Here is a 13,456-nt window from a genome sequence, read left to right on the forward strand (position 1 = left end):
TACTTTGAATCATATGTTACAGTACAATGTCAAAATCTGCAATATATTGTAATTTAATTAAAAAGAATCATAATGAAAAAGAGAAATTTTTCTCTCAAGTGTTAAAAGACTTACTTTATTTTTCTTTTTACAAGCCTGTATTAAAGTATTTTATATTTAACGACAATTATTTTGTCTGTTGTATATTTTGTGGAATTCAGGGTTTTCACTTCTCAAATCAAGAAAAATAAAATTGCAAAAAAAAAAAATTCACTCTTTCGCAGTCTACATTTCTATGGGAATCTTCAGCACTATTTCTCAAATGTTTCTGTTTAGGATTTTCTCGGTATTTACATACAACCACCATGAACTTATAATTTCGGAAAGTGCAACTACTCCATTTAATGTATGTGTCTTGAGCGCCACTATTTTTCTTTCATTCTTGCTATGGAAGCAGTGTTATTCTTCTATTGAATTAGCTTACAATATTTTACTTGACAACGGTGGGTCAAGTTTTATTGTGTTCGTTTCTTCTACATTGGTATAGATATTTTCTTTATAATATTTCACCAAACTGAGGTCCAAATTAGTACATCTTCATCAAAACTGATTGCAGAGCAAAGTGCGAAAGCGAAGCTGTTGGAGAACCACATAAGTTCTTTCTTACAACTCAACTCGACAGTCGGACTGTATAGCGCGTATTTCGAAGTTTCAAATCCATTCTTAGACTGCGGGCCATACAAAAAGAAATAGCTGGCCGGATTTAGCCCATGGACCGTAGTTTGCCGAATCCCTGCTATAGAACAATTATATTGCTACAATAAAGTTATCAATACTACGAACTCTCTCTTCAGCTGAAACAAAATAAAAATATCGTTCAACAACTCATCGTTCAAATACTTTTGTATTATTTCTCGTTGACAGTTACGTTATGAATGTCATCGTAGAAGACACAGGTCCAAAAACAATCAATTCAAAGAAAGGCGACATTTCATCATTAAACAACCGTGAGACGTTAATATCTTCACGCATACAAGCATATATATTTTAGATATGAAATATTTTTCTCTGAATAATTTCAATTTTTATAACGATTTTTGTACTCTACTTGTAACAATTCACATTTATTTTTATTCCTAATACTAAGCAATGCTCGAAATTAATAAGAGTTTTATTTGTAGGAGCGCTGGTCAGGAAGAATTTCTCTCCCCGATCCCTCTGTGACAGAAAAAAAAATTGTTGAAAACACATAGAGTATGGCCATTCCGATCGAATTCTCAAGGCGGGTGAATCAGATCGCGTTTGATTTTTCAAGATAAGGCGCGCAATTTTTGCGTTGACAAATGGCAACTCTCCTAGTGACTGTTGAGAGAAGCTTTCTGTTGAGAAACATTGTGTCAGCTTGATTGTGGGTCGCTGTAATTAGTGTTGAAACCGCCAAGAAAGAATTTAAAAGGAAAATCTACCAAGAATTACCTCTTTTTCATATTTTCTTTATGTGCTAAGTTAAGGACTTTTAGTTCAAGAATGTCTATATAAATATTTTACATGGATATATCATTAAAGAATGCTCCCTTTGTGAACATAACCTACAATGAAATCTTTTATAATAATTTACTAGAGATGGGTAAAAAATAACACAACAGTTATTTTGGAACTGTTCCGGTCTCGGAACTGTTGCAAAAATGAACAGTAGGTCGGAACCTCCTGTTCCGAAATAACAGTGTTCCGACTCCGAGCTGCTCACTTGCCAACTGTTGCGGCCTCGCAGTACCGCGTGGCACAAGGTATGTTCCGACTCCCTCGGAACTGTTGCAAAAATGAACAGTAGGTCGGAACCTCCTGTTCCGAAACAACAGTGTTCCGACTCCGAGCTGCTCACTTGCCAACTGTTGCGGCCTCGCAGTACCGCGTTGCACAAGGTATGTTCCGACTCCCTCGGAACTGTTGCAAAAATGAACAGTAGGTCGGAACCTCCTGTTCCGAAACAACAGTGTTCCGACTCCGAGCTGCTCACTTGCCCAGCTGTTGCGGGCTCGCAGTACCGCGTTGCACAAGGTATGTTCCGACTCCGAGATAACAGTCGGAACGTCGGAGCTTGTTCCGATGAACCAACGACAGCTGCAGTTACACTGTACTTGAAACTCTCACGTGGTTGGAGGGGGGCGCATGGACATTGAAATCCTTGCGGTGGCGCGAACTTTAATATCAACATTTGTAAGACTGGCCAATCATCTGTAATGTTATAGTAAGTATTCAATAATCTGTAATATTGATTCCCGCTTTATGGTTTATTTCACCATTAGTTGACTAATTCTGTTTTATAAACATTCTACAAAGTCATAAAGTACGCATACTATTATTAATTAATTGATCAGCTGATTCTATACAAAGGTTAAAGTCGTAAATGGTAATGAGTGGTTTAGTTACAATGTCTGTATGTCGTTTGTTGAGGTTAAGTCTGACAAGCACAAGTTTTTGTGCTATCTTCTCTGTTATCAAAGAACGACAAAAATGTTGTAGCATTATTTGTTGGAAACTACCCATATAAGTACTGATTTGGAGAGCGAGGTTTAATGCGAAGTTTAAATTACACTTTGGTAAAGATGCGATTCCAACATTTTACTAACCCACTGCGGGGTTTCCAGGTTTCAGTACTGCCAATATATATCTTTTTTATTTATGAAATTGTAATATTTATTATTATTATTATTATTATTATTATTATTATTATTATTATTATTATTATTATTATTATTATTATTATTATTATTATTATTATAACTGTGCATTAAGAAAAGTAAAATTAAAAATTAATGATTTGTTTTTTTTTTATTATGTAATAGAGAGAACAGAAATTACATACCATATGTTTTAAATGTTATGTTATTTTTTTTTTACTTGGCTACCATGTCTTTATAACTTTATGTACGAAAACAAAGTGTTGTATTCTGTCCTTGTAGTCAACAGCTGTGTAATTACTAACATTAAGCTTTTGAGTTCTGTCCGCATGCACAGCAATTTTCCAAAATCGATTCGAATGTGCATTGCAGTGCCATCTATAGATAAGAATGTGTACTATGTCATGCCTGTGAGTGCTCCAGTGTGAGCTGCATGGTGTTATTTGTCTATGGTGAAGAGGGAGGGTACTGTACCGTTCGTTTGAACGACTCAACGACTCCGACTCATCACCACTGGTGACTGTTATTTCGGAACTGTTATTTGGAACATAGTATTTTTTCGGAACCGGAACAGTCGGAACTGTTCCGGGAAAAGAACAACTTCGCCCATCACTATAATTTACCAGTGTTGCCACCCCCCTGTTGAAAAAACACTACATCGGCGGGTGATTTCAATTCCTTTTTGCGTGTGATTCCGATCGCTTGTTCACGTTTATTTAACGAAGTAACAATTACATTTTCGCCTTTCCTGTTGCAGGTTAAATTGCCTTAGAGATAACAGGATAATCTTCCTGGATGGACACGTCAGCCACAAGTGTCTGGAAATTTAGTTGTGTGAGGAGAACCAAATTAATGAAATATGTTTTCGAAGTCATGCAACCCACAAGCTATAACTTGTCTATATATCCATATTTAATCCTTTCAAGAATTATTACTGTCTGGCTAGCAACTAGCAGGCTAGAAAAATTATTGATTTAAATGATGAAGATAATGAATTGCAAGTGAATGACGCAAATGTGTTCCAGTTTTGTTTTCTGTCTTACGACGATCCACGGTCTGTTAACAAAGAGGAGTAGATGCAATGTCAAGGAAAGGAAAACGTGTGGTAACATGAGATTTGCGTAGGAGCTAAAGGTAAAAAACCGTTTATTTGTGACAAGTGTATGTAGATTAATAATTAAGTGACTGAATGTTTGAGGTAGAGCTAAGCAATGAATGGTCTGGCTCTTATGCTTGGGTTTGTAGAATCTTTTCAAGCTGAATGGTCAATTGTTCAGAAACAGTTTATACACGTTGTTTCTGTTATTAATTATAGATAAATATTTGTCTTTGCTTTGGGGTAATATAACTTTGTTTCTGTGTGTGTTTCACGTGTTTAATTTCATTGATCAGAATCACCCGACATGCTATCGGAATCAACTCATAAAAATATAGAAAAGGTAAGTTAGAATTTCCTAAAGAAATATTTTCATAGTGAATATTAAATCCAAAGGAGCAATTTTTCAATTCACATCGCAGTTTTTTTTAATAAGTTTTATTATCTAATCTAGAGACAATTTCCCCCATGTATTCTGGTTCCTGTTACCTCGGCAAGGCGCGTTGTCAGGTTTCGGATAGAGGAGACGGCTTCCAGATATGTAGAGTAGCTGCGAAAATAATGAATAGGCAGTCTCGGACAGCCGATAAGGATTGTTCCTCCAGCTTGAGGGTTGGACGAACGGCTAACAACCCATCAGCGTAAACAAACAGTTTGTTACGGAACCTCAACATAAGCGTTGGAATGGAACTGATTCTTTGGCGTGACCGCAGCAAAGGAATAAAATTATGAGATTTGGTAATTGCAATGTCACGAGCGATTATAGAACAGGAGGGGTAACATTAGTAGCAAAACTACTAGCTAGAGATGGAATAGACTTTATGGGAGTACAGAAGGTTAGGTTAGATGGCAATGGCACATTAACAATGGGAGTTTACTTGCACTATATGTAAGGAAACAATAATTACCAATTGGGAACAGGATTCTTCATTGATTAAAGATTATAATCAGCAGTAAAAAGCTCGAATTTATCGGTGACAGGTTACCGTATTTAATAGTTAAGGTTAGATGGTGCGAAATCATAGTTAGAGTATAAATGCTCACATCCCTACAGAAGTCAAAGACGACCATGTAAAGGATAACTTGTAGGAGGATTTGAAACACACTTTTGATCAAATATCTAGATATCACATGAAAATTTTATTGGGGGAATTTTAATGTTAAAGTAGGACGGAAGGATATTTTAAGCCGATTTTTGGAAAAGAGAACTTACTCGTAACTAGTGATGATAATGGAGTTAGGTTAATCAACTTTGCAACGTCTAAAAATTTAATTGTGAAAAGTACAACATTCCCGCATAACGGTATGCCCAAATATTCAGGGGCATCACTTTATTTTTACTAACATTTTTAACATTAAACTGGCTATACTCGGAAACACTGTTATCCCCCTTCCATTACAGGAGTTTGGAGTTGCTAGTACAATGTGTAAACAAATCATTTTACTAGCTATAAGAGGAGAGAAAAGTAGTGTCTCCATTTATGTTACAGGGAAAAATAGTATTACGATTTTCAGTTTGGTCATTACTTTACAGTATTTTATCCAAAAACAGTAGAATAGTAACAATTTTTTCACAAACTCTAGTCTTCAGGTGGTTACATACATTATGTAATGTATATTTTATTCAGCATATTACTAACCTAATTTATTCCTTAGAATTTTGTGAGCACTTCCGTAAGAAACCCCAATTTCTACAGCTAACTTCTTGACCGACTTATTAGGACCTCGTTGCATCCTTTCTCTGGCATCATCTACAGCATCTTCTGTCACCTGTGTTGCCCATCTTACACTCTGTTGCTCTAAATTTATCTACCACATTAATGACATTTCTACGAAAATATTCCGTAATGATATAATCAGGAAATTGTGAAAAAAAAAACTGTTGTTCACATTCGGTTATATTGTAATTCCAGTTTCCATCATCGTTCTTCATACCTACAAACAGTAAAACAAAACTCTTGTTTAAATAATGCTGTTAAGTACCTTACCATATTATAGGGTACCGTACTTTCGGTAACTCTAATCTTCACTTGTGCTCAGTCCACACAGATAAATTCAGTTATGCTACACATCATACCTGTGTGAAAATAAACTTCAATAATGTAAGCTTTTTCTCCTATAGAAAATGCAACATATTTCTGAAACACACTGTACTCTGTACTGTTTATTTCACTGCTAGCAGCAGCGGCCGTAAGTATAAGTGACTGACGTTAGCAAGGACATTAGTGAAAGGGGTGAGAGTCAAGTACATTTAGAAACACAGGTACAATAAAAATTGAAGTAAAAATAAAATGATGATCCTGTACTTGCACTTCTCAAGATAGATTGACACACAACCAAATCGATCACATCTTGATAGATAACGAAGATAGACCCATACTAGTATGGTAGACATTCGATCCTTCAGACGGGCAGACTGTAATTCTAGCCGTCATTTCGTAATTGGAAAATTAAGAAAAGGACTGATTTTTTTTATTTTATTGGGTTATTTTACGACGCTGTATCAACATTTCAGGTCATTTAGCGTCTGAATGAAATGAAGGTGATAATGCTGTGAAATGAGTCCAGGGTCCAGCACCGAAAGTTACCCAGCATTTGCTCATATTGGTTTGAGGGAAAACTCCGGAAAAAACCTCAACCAGGTAACTTGCCCCGACCAGGATTCGAACCCGGCCCACCTGATTTCGCGGCAGACGCGCTGACCGTTACTGCACAGGTGTGGACGAAAAGTACTATCAGTAGCCAGTCGGATAGAGCAGCAAGTTGATATTAGGAGATCCAATATTCCAACATTAGGAGACGAGGAAACTAAGCAACATTATCGGGTCGAAATTTAAAATACATTTGTCGCTTTAGGAAGTTCGATGAAGTTGAGATAAAGTTAGATATTAATAGTGTGAGAAAATGTCAGAGTTAATATCAAAATAGGAACTGAGCAGAGTATAGGTTACTATGAAACTAAGAAACTAAACCATGGTGTGATGAAGATTGTTCCTTGGTAGTTGAAAGAAGGACATAGGAAAATAGATTTCTTACAGGATCTAGCCTAAGCGAACAGTGATAAATATATCAATGAAATACGGGAGTAAGTCGTACACTTAGGAATAACAAGAGAGAGATTACTTGAAGGAAAAACTGAATGAGGTAGAAACAAATAGTCAGAATAAAAAAAAAATATATAAATTTGTATAAGGGCGTAAAGGAATGTAAGAAAATATATTAGGCAAGGATAAACGTGATCAAGTATGTGAGGGTCCTGAGCAGATAATCTGCCCGCGACTACAAGAGACGTCAACGGTACCTGTATTTTACAACGACATTTAATTTTTACTTTACAAAATTTAGTGTGTCTAGGTGTGATAAATCCACACAGTCAATCATTCCACACAATATTCCTCAGAACAATAAAAATTCAACCCATTTCGTAGAATTCCACACAGTTTGTCAACACTGGTTGCTATTGTCGAGGAAACAGTATGAAGATTAGGGGTCGGCCTTCGTCTACAGAAGGAAAAGAATGCTTCTTATTAATATACTGTATAAATAATAATTAAATGCTAGAAACTAGTATAATAAGAACTTTATTTATCTATTTATTTCTGTATGTTTTCCAACAGTAAATTCTTATATTTCACGACGTAATATACTTATTTCAGAAGTCAACATGATTAACTCCTTTTCCAAAGATTTTTAGATATTCAAGGTTATAGTAAACACACACTATTAATTCTGTGATGTAGTTGAGAAGAATACTGCAGTCTGTGGGCTTATTTTGAATTATGGAGCAAATCACATTGACCACTGAAAATATGGTCAAATTAGTATATTGCCAATTTATAAACTCTGAAATAACCAAAAGTGGAGTTAATCATGTTGACTTCTGAACGCCTCAACTATCTCATCGTGGAAAGCTTTACACAATTTAAAACAGTCGTCGCAATCACTACTAGATTGGCAAGTGATAGTTTCGGTGCTGTTTTCTTTAAGACACACTGCCACCAGATTTTCAACCCTCGGCAGTGTATTATGGCAATCCACTTGGCAAGTGCTGTTGTCACAAGAAGAGGTGGCTTCCCATATCTCTGGACCCGGGCCGAACCATGGAGGCAGAATGGCGCTGTACGAGGTTGCAGCCAGAATCAAACATGTAAATATGACAATTCTGCATTCCATTTCAATTGTGTTTCTATATCCACGATCTGAGAACAAAACGAAAAAAATTAATAATTAACATTTGTTATAAAATTATTATTGTTGTCAGTAGGGTTGACATCACCACGGCATGGCGCTCCTCAGGTTGCGGATCGAGGAGACGGCCTCCATATTTGGAGGGTAGCTGTGAATATGTTGAATAAGCAGTCGCGGACAGTCGATGAGGGGTGGTCCTCCAGCTTGGGGGTTGGGCGAAGAGCTAACAACCCATCACCGTATAAAACAGCTTGTTACGAATCCTTCAAATAAGCCTCGGAATTGGAAATGGAAATATAAAAAATTGGAAATTTATCTTATGAAGAGGTGGAGAAGTTTGAATATCTTGGAGCAACAGTAACAAATAAATTATACTCGGGAGGAAATTAAACACAGAATAAATATGGGAAATGCGAGTTTTTATTCGGTTGAGAAGCTTTTATCATCCAGTCTGTTGTCAAAAAATGTGAAAGTTAGAGTTTATAAAACAATTATATTACCGGTTGTTCTTTATGGTTGTGAAACTTGGACTCTCACTTTGAGAGAGGAACATAGGTTAAGGGTGTTTGAGAATAAGGTTCTTAGGAAAATATTTGGCGCTAAAAGGAATGAAGTTACAAGAAAATGGAGAAGGTTACACAACGCAGAACTGCACGCATTGTATTCTTCACCGGACATAATTAGGAACATTAAATCCAGACGTTTGAGATGGGCAAGGCGTGTAGCACATATGGGCGAATCCTGAAATGTATACAGAGTGTTAGTTGGGAGGCCGGAGGGAAAAAGACCTTTGTGTAGGTCGAGACGTAGATGGGAAGATAATATTAAAATGGATTTGAGGGAGTTGGGATATGATGATAGAGAATGGCTTAATCTTGCTCAGGATAGGGACCAATGGCGGGCTTATGTGAGGGCAGCAATGAACTTCCGGGTTCCTTAAAAGCCAGTAAGTAAAGTAAGTAGGGTTGACAGCGTAAATATATATTATACATATTATACGTAAACTACACGTAATGTAGCCTACGTAGCATAAAAAACTAATTTTACACTATTTTCTACACGACGTAATATATTATTTTCATGGAAGTAAATAAAAAATCATGTTAATACAACTGGCAAGCATTCATTTTAAATAGCTTCATTTATAATCACAGAAATGAAAATAATTTTATCGATTTATGTAACGTACATATGAATTATAAGTAGAATTGGAAATTACGATAAATTAACTCCGAAGTTACGTGCGCACAGGATAACACAGTGTTTACAGAGTAGCTGGCGAGGTAGTCCTTCTCCCTTATACACACACATTGTCAATTGGAAAACAGACTGAGCAGGAAAAAAAATTCCTTGAAGGACGAACGTATATATTATGTTGGCCATAATATAATTTATTCCTGTCTCTTAGGTGTAGAAATATATTAGTTTTCTTAAGTCTCTAAACAATTTTACAGAGCAATCGTGTTTACAAAAGTATTTTGCAGCAATTTTTAAATAATATTAATAATACTAATTATTACCATACTAATATCAGAACGTACAACATTTGTAAATGTACATGAATTGCAATAAATAATAAGGAAAATAAAGGACATAACTACAGTAATTAATAAATTTTAAGAGACAAAAATGAACTTATCTTAAAATAATAATAATAATAATAATAATAATAATAATAATAATAATAATAATAATAATAATAATAATAAAATACAAGAATGCAGACCAGCTTACCTCTTGTATTTATGTGAATATCACTCGCAGAATACCTTCCCTTCGTGATAGTTATATATTTAACCCAAGATTTCTTTAGCAGAGCATCGATGACCTTATTTCGTCTCCTCACAGCAAATGACTTCTTTTGCATCTCCTCTCCACAGAATGTCACTCTATCCATTACCTTCCTAATTTTCTGTCTCCTTTTTCGTTATCGCATTCGATCCACATATCTCAATGTGGTCTATCGTCTGATATCTTACTTATAATAAAATTAACCATAACGCTAGTTATCCCACTTTATGATAGAATCTATTGGAAGAACATCATTATGAAGTGTACATTTGCTAATAATAATTTTATGATGCTATGCGTATTCCATTCATGACGTTTAGTTATATATTATACGGTAAACTAGGGTCTGTTGGACAGTCGGGCATGTTGAACACTCTGTACTTTAACGTTTTACCTCGCCACTTGTGGACACCACATTCTGCTAGAAGACAATGACGGAAGTACCCCCACTCGTGGCTACTTCCGTCATTGACTTCTAGCAGAATGTGGTGCCCAGAAGTGGTGAGGTAACACGTTAAAGTACAGAGTGTCCAACATGCCCGGCTGTCCAACAGACCCTAATTTACCCTAGATTTAGTAAGTTGACGGCCTCCCTTAAAGTGACCTATAGTCAAGAAACTATAAGCAAAATCAGGCAAAGAAATTAAAGGATCAACACATTGAACAGTGCTCGATTCGAGCATCAAATAATGAATACATATATGTAGTCTAATTTGCTCAACTGATGGCAACAAAAAAAATTTTCATACCTTTCTCAGTTGATAGAACGCATATTTAGAAATTGTTTCTAACTTCATTAATGAAAACCATACAATGGATATTCCAAACAGTAATCCATTTATTCGAGGATGGGATTGAAGTCCTGTTTTATAATTTAAACCTCTGCCACACAATATACAAGAATGGATACGCTCCTCTGTATGTAGTCCTTTGTGATATTTCAAAGCTAGTTTCTGAGAAATTGCTTTCCATATACTCTACATTGAAATGGTCTAACACCTACATATATGCGTTTATACGTTTTAAGTGAAATTTTAGTAGAAAAAAAAATTTCTACATTCTGGACACTGACATATTGAGATAGGAGATTATAGAGAACACTAGAGCACCGAAGGATAACTGAATAGATATGTGAATATTTATAAATTAGAAAATATGTATTTTACGAAAACTTTCAATGTGTCTCAATACAACATTAAACTGTAACGTTCAACCAATGCATGGCAATGTACTTACCGGTTAAACTCATGCAGTTTCTCGCAAGCAATGTGGAGTATAGCTCTGTGTGGTTCGTTGAGAGTGCCCTCAATTCCGACTCTTGGTTATTATTTCGACATGAATTGAAAAATAATTTGCATAAATGATAGATTAGAAACGGTAACGATTATCTTACGGATATTTAAAAGAAAATGAATATTTCATATTGGTTGTTCGCCTACACGCGGAACCTGACGTGTATGAAATAAACTCGTTTGTAATATATTTTAGGGGAATTCCGTGTAATTCTTTTAAACCTGCATTCAAGCTACTACAATAAATTATATTTACTTAAACAATAATATAGTGGCTTTCTTCCAACCTCTTGAAGTGAAAGCAGTTTAAGAGGTACAATACAATAACATAAAAATAATACTGTAATTTATTGTTTCCGGTCTTGCCGCACTACTGACACACGGTAATTAGATTTATACAAGACCATGCATTTGAAGTGAGTACACGTCAAGAAATATGAGTAAATAATTTCCTCCTGTTCTGTCACCACGCGGCCTTCGCTATTTTATCAGGCCAGCATACTGGAATCGTCACGTTCTACACGAAGGCCATGCTCTACATGCCATTTCTGTTATACAATAAAATAAGTATATATAAATTTCAATTATAAGACACATGTATTTGTTTTTAATTTTGATTCTTGCATAATTATATAATTATGTAAATTACATTTCTGTTATATTTAACACAGGTATTTCATATTGTTTACTGTAGTTTACTATTAAATTAAATGAACGAGAAAGTATCCAGCATATTTGATGTACTAGTGTTGTTAATAAAGGAACATGAAGTTAAGAAAACAGAAAAACAATAGGAATGCACAGCTCTCTAAAGAACTAGAAACAGTAAAGGTGTTCGTAGTACAGTACATAGTTAAATACACAGTGTTACCAGTTTTTATGTGACAGTCTGAAATTGTCTTGTTGCTCCTGAAGCACTGGCTCTTTATTTTAGAATAATTTTTCCACAAATTATTACACAATAATGTGGTTCTAGAAACTAGCATACTTGTGAAATGTCTACAAAGACACGATGCGAAATCACCACGATTACCAACAATTTCACATTGTTCTTCATGCATTAACCTTCTTATGAGACGTCTTTCATTTGTTGCATTGATGAAGTCGCACATATATATGTCGAAATTAAACACTGGAACACTTTGTATGGAAGTGCAGTAATACAGTATATGGATAGCCACTTCTGTCATCGTCTGTATATTATACGTAAATATTTACTTAATTTGAATGTACCACTAGAATACTCTAATGACTAATCGTTGTATATAATATCGGTACATTTTACGTACTTTACTGCAACTATTACAGACTTGACAACATAGCTTGAAATTTATATCAGCTCTATAATATTGCTTTTCTTTACTTCAATGTAATTACAATTAAGAATGACGTCTTTAAGGCTACATTTCATAGGATAATTTATATAACGCTGTAGTTACAATCATGCCCCCAGTTTTGTGGATTAAAGTCTCTATTTTAACATAAACACACGGAGGATTTCAATTTTAAAAACTAATTAATTTCAGTTTCTTCTCATATTCTACTAGTTTTTAATAACACAGACGTTGTAATTCCATTCTTTCATCTGCTTGTATCATGCATAATGTGCCTGTGGCTGATCCGTTTAAAATTCTTCTAGAAGAACATATTTAAAATAAATCTCACTTATAAAACTTTTGCAAAAAGAATAATTCTGGATTTTGTTGTGTGGTGAAGAGCTGTCTGTGTTTTTGCAGTCAATTTTCCATCCAACAACCTGTTGTCCACTTTCATTGGTGTGGAAATTACTACTTTGATCTTATGTTACAGTACGATGTCAAAATCTCCAATATATTACAGTTTAATTAAAAAGAATCATAAGGAAAAAGAGAAACGTTTCTCTCAAGTATTAAAAAAACGTACCTTATTTTTCTCTTTAAAAGACTTTATTAAAGTATTTTATATTTAACGACAATTACTTTTTTGTTGTATATTTTGTGCAATTTGGGGTTTTCACTTCTCAAATCTTGAAAAAACAATTGCCAAAAAAGGCACTCTTTTGCTGTCTACATATCTAAGAGGATCTTTAGCACTATTTTTCAAATGCTTCTGTTTAAGATTTTCTGGGTATTTACATACAATCACTATGAACTTATAATTTCGAAAAGTGCAACTACTCCATTTAATGTATGTGTACTGGGCGCCGCTATTTTTTTGTCATTCTTGCTATGGAAGCAGTGTTATTCTTATATTGAATTAGCATACAGTACTTTACTTGACAATGATGGGTCAAGTTTTATTATGTTCGTTTCTTATACCTTGGTATGGATATTTTCTTCATAATATTTCACCAAACTGAGGTCCAAATTATTATACCTTCATCAAAACTGATTGCATAGCAAAGTTCGAAAACGAAGCTATTGGAGAGTCACAAACGGTCTTTCTTGGAA

General features: G+C 34.8%; 1 long non-coding RNA gene across 1 annotated transcript; it reads right to left on the reverse strand.

Moving 5' to 3' along the window:
- Nucleotides 1-7,321: 7,321 nt before the first annotated feature.
- LOC138701875 (uncharacterized) lies at nucleotides 7,322-11,448 on the reverse strand. Its single transcript, XR_011332715.1, has 2 exons — nucleotides 10,972-11,448; nucleotides 7,322-7,955 (listed from the first exon to the last, which is right to left on the reverse strand). It is a non-coding gene; the product is annotated as an uncharacterized lncRNA (long non-coding RNA).
- Between the last annotated feature and the right edge of the window lie 2,008 nt (nucleotides 11,449-13,456).

This window comes from Periplaneta americana, chromosome 1 (genome assembly GCF_040183065.1).
Source record: "Periplaneta americana isolate PAMFEO1 chromosome 1, P.americana_PAMFEO1_priV1, whole genome shotgun sequence".
Lineage (NCBI taxonomy): Eukaryota > Metazoa > Arthropoda > Insecta > Blattodea > Blattidae > Periplaneta > Periplaneta americana.